Below are 9,584 nucleotides of genomic sequence, written 5' to 3'. Positions count from 1 at the left end.
TGGCAGACATGCTCGGTAAACAGGTTGTGTCACACTTGATTGCATTTGAGAAATTAAAAAGCAGCAGTGACAATAGACCAGCGCTGGTGGATGAGGGCCCGGGCGGGGGGGATACTGACACCATAAGACCCAACTCTTTGGGGACCCCCGCTACGCCGTGTGACAGAAGCAGCCCTCGCTGCCACAACAATACGAGGGCTCGTCCTTCAGAGAGCACTCCTCCCGCGCACTCACCAAGTCTATCTGCAGCAGGCCATCTGCTCGCCTTCTCTCTTTCTTCTCCTTCCGCTTCGCTCTTTGAATCGACATTCAAGTGTTTACCAGCACAAACGCTCTGCCAGGTTGTAGGTGTGCTTGAGTGTTTTCAAGGAATATACGGAGCAGCATTACTGCAGTTGGCACTTTCAGTGCAAATGTTAAAAAACACTCAAGACATTTGACGATTTAAGGTGAAAAATACTCATCAGAAGAATATGTTACTAAGAGGCTTTTTAACATTATGCTGGTTTTTGAATAATCGACGCTGTGATAGCTGTTTGGGGGTGTCACTATTCATGTTGCATGCAGTTATGAGTTTGTCCTATAGGAGACAGTGTTACACTATAAAACATGGAACCACTAAAGGGATTCATATGGTCATGCTTTTGCCTTATAAGGACTAGTTTAGGATCTTAATGGCGCTTTAATTTTAAAGTATTAAGGTTACAATTAGTATGAGTGCATGCACAGCACCTGAAAAAAAAAAGAAAAAAAAATAGAGTAATCCAATTGAGAAAATCTACAAGTATAATTATACCAGTGATCATTTTCGGCAGTGAAAAATGTTTGTCATATTTTTCGTCACAAAATAAAAAAACTCGATGTGACAACAGGCAAGCGTGTCTATTGTTTACAAATAGGACTCTCTCTATACACGGTTGTTATCGCGTCATTTTGTGGTCTGACGGGTGTAGATTTCCGGATATGCAATGCACGTGGTAATTGCAGTTCGTGCGGCAGCCATACGAACGACATACTGCGTCCGCTCAGCATCGAGTTCGACGTAAACAGAGAGAATCCAGTCACTTTTCAAAATTTACATTTAAATTTTAATCAATTAACTGGAAGTACAGTAAGTTATTTTATTCTTTCAACTGTGCTGCCTCCGCTGCCTGGTCCAAAGTGGCCCCCGGCCCGGTACCGGAACGCGGCCCGATGGTTGGGGACCTCTGGGCTAAGTGAAGAAGGGAGTGTGCAGTTTCATTTTTTGGCCACAGGAGGCAGTAATGATTCAAAACTAAATTTTCTGCATCCAGCAGCTTTAAATGGGAAGTCAACCCAAAATGTTTTCTTGCAGCCCCACTAGTCTAAATTATTATTTTTTCTTTTTTTGGTTAATATTGTATTAGTCTAATATGAGTTAAGCAGCAAAATCCAGCCATGTTAAATCCATCTCAGAGGGCGGCCATTTTGTCACTTGATGTCGACTGAAGATGACATCACAGTTGCTCTGGGCTCAGAAAGCGACCAATCACAGCTCACCTGTTTTCTGAAGCGGGGCTGATTTTGTTGCGTAACTTATATTTCACAAATGTAATATTAATCAGAATGTCATGTTTAGACTCGTGAGCTCACATACATATTACTGTCAAGAAATGTTTAAGGTTACCTTCCTCTTTAAGGCAAATAAAATCTGGCATTGAATAAATCCTCCTCCGCAGTAGTTTGCGCTATACTACTGTAGTTTAACTCATCTAAAACTTATTATATGCTTCAGAAAGAAAGCTCTTTTTGCTCACAATCTTTATTGTTATTGTGTCATTTTAAGTTTTATACCTCAAAGTTGAAAAAGGTTAAAGGGATACTTGACTCACTGATCCATTTTCAGCAGTAAAAGTGAATATATTGTCTATAATTCATTAAATAATTCATTCAACTTCATTATTTTTAATGTACAATTAATACCTTTTAAAAGTAAATTTTCCACTTGCTGTCGACTGATGATGACATCACCTGTGCAGAGGACGGAGATAACGACCAATCATGGCTCAGTTTGCTGACCAACCCCAGAAAACATGAACCACGATTGGTCGCTACCTACTTCCTCAGCACAGGTGATGTCATCATCAGTCGACAGCAGGTAGAAAAATTACTTTTCTACTTAATTATACATGAAAAATAATGAAGTTATCAAATTAATTCTGGACAAAATATTAACTTTTCATTGCTGAAAATGGTTCATTGAGTCAAGTATCCCGATAAAGTTAGTACTGTAATGACATTTTATATATCAAAAGGACTGCAGTTATTCATACCATAACTTGGTATCCTATCAGTTAGTACTCAGAGTAAATACTCGTACTTAGGGATGTTCGATACCACTTTTTATTCAGACCGATACCAGTAAAAGCACTCTGATACTGATACCCAGTCCTCATACCACTAATACTTGATACAAAAAATGTCTCCCCCCCACCAAAAAAAACAACAACAACAAAAACAATGACAGATAATTTTAAAGAAAGACCTACATATGTATATCCCAATATATAATTTTCCCTTAAAAAAAATCACATGAAATCAATGGGAATTTTCACAATTCTAATTGGTAGGTCTTGATCGTAGAATGACCACAAGAGGGCGGCTGATACTGGTATCAGTCACAGTCGCAAGTACAGATACCTTGAAATAAGACCTGCTATTAGCCCGATACTGAGCCATACTGTTATTGGCCTGAAACAAAAAAAAAAAAAAAGTGGTATCAAACATAAACATTCCCACCTACAATTATCATTACTAATGCTTGTGCTAGTAATTTGTTATTGAATGTTGATGTAACTGAAAACAATAAATTTGTCACGCCGCCACCAGAGTGGCGGTTCATGCTTTTGTTTTACAGTCATGTTCCTGTTTTATTTTGATAGTCCTGACTCTACTCTCACCCCAGGTCACTTACCCTTCCTGCAGCTCAATGATTACCGGTCCACGCCCATGATCAGCACCACCTGTTTCCAATCAACCCGGACAATAAAAGCCACCTTCATTCGCCAGTTGGTTGCCGAAGTGTCACAAATCTCAGTGCATGGAAGCGTCCTCCCAGTCCTTGTACCACAGTCCTTGTTTGATGTCTTGCCTTGCCTTGCCTTGCCTTGCCTTGCCTTGCCTTGCCTTGCCTTGCCTTGCCTTGCCTTGCCTTGCCTTGCCTTGCCTTGCCTTGCCTTGTGCCTTTAGTTTGCCCTGGTTTTCCTCCCTTGTGGAGCGCCTTTTGTTGTCCCTGTTTTTGAGTGCCTTTTTTTGTATCTCCAGTTTGGAGCTCTTTTTGTTCAGCCTTTTTTCCCTCCTTGAGAGGCGATTTGAGTTTCGTGCGATTAAAGCTGCAGCCTTGTTGGCCAACTTACACTCTGCGTCTGAGTCCTACCTCCTCTCGTCGTGTCAAAATTCTAACAACAATAAAATACTCTGCCTTAAGTTTGAAAACAAGTGATAACATGTCTGTTTATGCTTTGTATGTGAATCTGCTCACTCTGTACATTGTATTTTCACATTCTTCTATCTTAGCTGAAAACTTTTTGGAATAAGGGATTGAATAAAACACAAAAAGGCTATAGTTATTCTATTAGTGCTCACTGATAGTTCAGTTATGTGTTCAGTTATTTCTCGTCACGATATGCTAACATCACGCATAATGTCATACATGATCTGGCTATTTGAAATCTGATAATGTTTCTATTTTCCCTTTTAAATTGTAGATCATACACCTGTGGCATTGTTTATCACTAGCATTCGCACTGTTGTCATGAGTGTGAGAGCCAGTTAACAGGAACAACCCAGTTGTGTTTGTCAACACCACAAATACACTCTGTTTTATTCACGTTTGGCTTCTTTACACAGAACTATTAACTTCTGGTCGTCCGTCGCCGTAGAGCTCCAAGCCAAATATTGGCGCTAATCTATTTATCGCCATGGGTCCTTTTTTTGCCTCTGTGCTCTCCCTGCAACAGTCAGTCATGTTTAATTTAATATGTCTCACTCGGCTAAATCTAATCTGGACTTTTGCAGCACATTTGCTTACAGTTATTTGTTTTTGACAGGAGCGAAGCTGACACAAGTTTCCCGTTCCATCCGAAAGCGGCGCCTGCGTCAAGGGAGCAACCTGCGCTGGCCTGTCTCCAGCGCGGAGGCCTCCCTAATATATAATCTGTTGATTTACTGTCACCTCAAGGAGCGCAGTCAACCCCAAGGAGACGCCGCCGAAATTCATTAATCTAATTAGATATGTCATATTGCCCAAATGAGACGGCGTTATGGCTTTGCTGCAGGATAAGTGCAAAGTAAGACTGAAGTCCCACAAGGATAGCATGCAGCCGACGTGTGCTAACGCTACTGTGCTTCATTACACTCTTAATTACCTATTGTTTCTAACCAGTTGGTGGCGTTTTAATGAGAATCTACAGGCAGTTAAATGTAATCTAAATTTTCTAATCTACTGGTCCATTACCAAAGAGTCAAAATGTTATTGGTTTTGTGAGTAATCAGACTTTTAAATGGCGCTGATCTGGCTCCCGGAGGGCAAGGACCGGGCTTCCACTGTGTAATTGAATTCACATTTCTTCGCCTTCCCCATCTTCTTCTTTCTCGTCTCTGCAGAAGGCTGAGGGGAAGATTCTTCGGTTGCGGATGATCACGCGGGTCGAGGAGCATGTCTTTGGTTCTGCTTGGATCACAAGACTTTTTTTTTTTTTTTTTTTTTTTCCAGGCATGGGTCACAAATGTGACCCCTTCAAGAAAGAGTGTGTATGCAGGCAGCACGTATGCGTGTGTGTTTGCGGCCTAGTCAGTCCGGTGTTGTGCCGTGCTGTCACCTGCAGCCAGATAAGCCAAAGGATTTATCACCGAGTAAATTGCCTTTGAGCGCTGGATAAAATGGTTCCAATGCATCCTCAGACAAAAATGCTGCGAGGTTAATGAGAGCCAAATTCGCAGAGGGCTAAATCTATTAGCTTTTCACGGATGGAATCCATCAACATGCACTGCACAGGTGGATTTGTCATTTTGAAGCATTGCCCGTTTGAATTCCAAAACACAATCTTCCATACGGAATCATTCACTTTGATTATGATTGCCTCTTCATCAAGAAAATGACAGCTACGAACTCATTTTCTTTTCCATTATGTTACACGTGCTTATTAGCTCTAGCTTTTTTTGGCAGTTGACAAATGTTCTACTTCTTCTACATATAGAAAGAACAGATTTTATGCTAAAATCAAAACAATATTGCTTTCCGTTGTTAATTATAGCAACACAATGTACACTTTTCTAGACTTTAGTTCAATAACATTGAATGTTGCATGTTCGAGACCACTTTTTTTTCCCAGACTAATATCAATGCTAGTACTCAACACTTGACTAGTCACCGATACCAAGTACTGATGCCATTAGTATTTTTATATGTAAAATTTCTCCCCCAAAAAACAATGTCATATCATTTTAAGGAAAGACTTATATATTACAATATAACATTTCCCCTTAAAACTGCATGAAATTTAGGAATGTAACGATATCCAAACTAGTGGTGGGAGAAAAAATCGATATCGCAATATATTGTTGCGCTCTCTGTTGCAATAAATTATCGATACACTGACGGTAGATATCGATATATTGTGTCCAGTTGTGCAGTGTTATGTTATAAATGTTTATACACTTTATTTTGTCTCACTTTACAATGTTTACAGTTAAAAGGCTCAGAGGCAGTGAGTCACTATGCAGAACTTTGTACATTGTACAAAGTCTTGGCATTGAATAAATGCATAATTAGACATTTTCCTTTTTATGGGCTTTTTCAGTCACATATTGTGATATGTTGCTAATTTTTTTTGACAATATATCAAAAATCGTAGATATCGTGAATCGTAGAATCGTGGTTTACCCGTATCGTCCCACCCCTAATCCACATCACGATGCGATATTATCACGATATGAAGCTCACGATATGTTAATTATCACAATATTGTGGGGAGGTTGGCAATATTTAAAAACGGTCACAATATTGTAAAAAAAACAACCCAAACACAATATTGTGCTTTTGTACATAACAGCAATGCATATAAGCCAACTGCAATCTCTAATAACAGTAATGAGTCGCTTACTTGTTAATGCACGCACACATTGAGTTCCTCCACATATTGGCTTGCTTCAATTAGCATAGATTTTAAACATAGAAGGGCCAAAATATCCCTAATGAAAATTAAATTGCACTAAAAATCTAGCCACCAGAGGGTGCTACAACTGCACAAATGGAAATAAACCTGACTTTTTTTTTAACAGATGTGTTGCTTTTAAATATTGTGAACATGACGACGACAATATTGTGGCAGTTTTAATATCACAATATCAGGATATTGCCCTTATCGTTACATTCCTAATGAAATGAATGGCAATTTCCTATTCTTATAATTCCTAGTTCCTGATCATAAAACAGCCACAAGAGGACAGCCAACTCTGGTATCGGCCACCACTACAAATACTGATACCTTGAAATATGGTCGGGTATCGGCCCAACATCTACTCTGTTGTTTTTTTACAAGATGAATGTATGATTGACTCACTGATACAGTTTAATAAAGTGAATACAATAGATTACACACCCTTGTTCAAATGGCAGGATATGTGATATAAAAAAGACAAGACCAAGATAAAACGTTTCCAAATGTTTTCCACTATTAATTTCACCTAAATCTTTTAGAAAGGGGGATATTATGTAGTGCACAAGTGTACACACCCTCTTAAATCTTGTGATGCAGCTATGTTCGGAACTAACTCGTGTCTAAAAGGGACTCAGCTCGCACCTGTCACATTTTAAAGTGCCTCCGATTTAACCCTAAACAAGGTTTTCAAGTTGGCTTTTCCTGACATGTTTGTAGTCACATCCTTAGAGCAAATGGTCTGCAGAGAGCTTCCACAATATTGGAGGGACTTCATTGTTCGAGGTATCAACAAGGAGAACGGTAAACAGTGAAGACAGTCTTAATAAAATGGAGAAAATATGACACAGCAGTAACCTTACTAAGAAGTGGACAGTGCTCCATAATTGATGATCTGGGAGGGTGCCAAGAGGCAGACACCAATATTGAAGGAACTGCAGGAAGTTCTGTCCACTTTGTGCAGTACTTGCTGTTTAGCATATGTGACAACAATTTTCCATTTTCTTTACAGTAAATATATATTAAGTACCGATACCACTAACAGTTTTGATATATAAAATTCCGCGCCCACAAAAAAAAAAAAAAATCAATAACAGATCATTTTAAAGAAAGACCTACTGTATATATCACAATATAGCATTTTCTTTAAAATTGCATGAAACTAAATAAGACATTATATGTATTTTTCTCATTTCTAGTATAAGTAAAGCCGGGGATCAACCCAATACCGATACCTGCTGTCAATGTTCTAACAAAATGCAGCACAAAGATGCTCAGTTTTGGACGATACTAACTATCAGAGAAGCACAGTACTAGTTTACTTATTGTGGTTTACAGCTTGCATTGGGGTGGAACTGCACTGCCTCATACTTTTTGCAATATTTTGTCTGTCAATGATTGACCCATTCCTGATACAGCTCATGTCATTTACTAACTGGCATGAGTTTAGTTTAATTTTTTCCTGTAACTCCGAAGAACACAAAAATGTGCATCTTCCAAGTTATTTCCTCAAAAAAAGAAAAAGTGAAAAGGATTTTCTTTCCAAGATTTAGCTGGGACTCACTTGAAACATTTTGTTTGGATGTCACACAAAAGAGAAGTACTTTGTTTCTGTTATGAGCTTATGACTGGAAAGTGGGCTTGTTATGTTCTAAAATTTCTGGAACTCAGAGTTCCTTTTGATTTTCTTATCTTTCTTCCATAGTTCTTTATTTGGCACAGTGTACAGTACACTACCAGAGAATTGGCGTAACTTTTATCTCTGTGGATGCTGGAAAACAATTTCCTTTTTTTTCTTTAATACATTTTGTTCGGCGTAGTGATGGATGACAACGTTGGTGTTAAATATTTGTCCACTGCATTAGTGCAAAGTGCCCAGAGACAGGCACACCCCGCACACCAACTGATGAGCAGCATTATTCAAACAGTCTTTGTTGTCACTACACTGTGCAAGTCATCACATTCCTGTCACAGGCAGGCAGGCGCATTGGATGCACTGCATCCTCATTTAGATCAGCTTTTGCTTTATCTCAAGTTGAAATGCCTGAAAATAAGGCAACTTGCCAAGTTCACACTTTTCACTCCGCTCCATATCAGCACTCATCATCTAATTTTATATTTTCCTTTTTTTTTTTTTTTTTTAAATAACAGAACAAGTGTACAATCACAGGCTGCAACATTACTTTCCAACAGCACAGACATGTCAATACGAATGTATATTGTTGTAGTGTCTTTTCCACAACGACATAAGATGCTCAACTGTGGGCTGCTAATACAAAAAAAAAAAAATAATCCACACTAACCAAACAGTCCGTGATACAAGCAAAACACAACAAACACTCAATGTCAACAAATAGTGCAATGTTAGTAGTTTGACTCTAATACTATGGAGGCACATTCATGGTTCAAGAAAAACTGTCACAGTAGAAATGGCAGTGCATAAAGGAGACTAAAAGAGATCATTGATCTAAAATGTGATATTGAGTGTTGTCCCATCACTATCAACATGCAACAACTTGTTTTTGCGATTTTGAATTTCTCTTTCATTAGCTATGCACTAAACTGCAAGCAGTCGAGGAGGAATAGTTTTAGACTGTATCACATTTTAATTTGTTTGCATGTGATGGAACATAACAGAACTGCTGATTTTTTTTCCCCCTCCCAACTCATATTGCCAGTTGTTACTAGGCAGAATTTGTGGACCATAATAAAATATAACAATTGGTATGGGTCAGTCATGCTCTCGACATGCTTGTTTTCTTGGAAATCTGGGGCAGATAAACCAACAAATGCAAATATCAGACAAAGATAACCCAAGTAAACCAAACCATCTGAAAAATGTTACAAGGCCAAATGGAGAAAAGATGGAACATGAGTGCTTGGCCGACAAAAAACAAAAAACAAAAACAAAAACAAAAAAAACACAAGAGCACAGCGACGACTCATCCCAGAAGTGACAAAGGAACCTAGGACAACGGTAAAGACCTGCAGGGCTCCTTCGCCTCAAGGTCAATGATTATCACTCAACGAAGCAGCAGGGAAATGCTGCAAAACAACTTGGGAATGGATTAAAATGAACAAAATGTAGGTTTGAGATTGGTCTAGTAAAAGTCTGGATTTGAATCAGATTGAAATGCTGTGACATGACCTTATAAAAGCCATTCACACTTGAAAACCATCTCGTATTCACGATTGGGGAATCCAGATCTAGAAAGTAAAAACCCTGACATAGTTTGACTTTGGCCACGAGTGCTTCTACTCATCAGGTGGAGCTCGTTTACCTTCCAGTTGAGTAGAAGCACCTGTGGCTAAAGCCAAACTATTTCAGGGTTTTTACTTTCTGGACCTGGATCCCCCAACTCGACTTGTAGCCTATTGCTGAATCAACGCAATTCTGCAAGGAAG

This window comes from Festucalex cinctus, chromosome 7 (genome assembly GCF_051991245.1).
Source record: "Festucalex cinctus isolate MCC-2025b chromosome 7, RoL_Fcin_1.0, whole genome shotgun sequence".
Taxonomy (NCBI): Eukaryota; Metazoa; Chordata; class Actinopteri; order Syngnathiformes; family Syngnathidae; genus Festucalex; species Festucalex cinctus.
The sequence above is the reverse complement of the archived record's forward strand: the minus strand, read 5'-3'. Positions refer to the sequence as shown.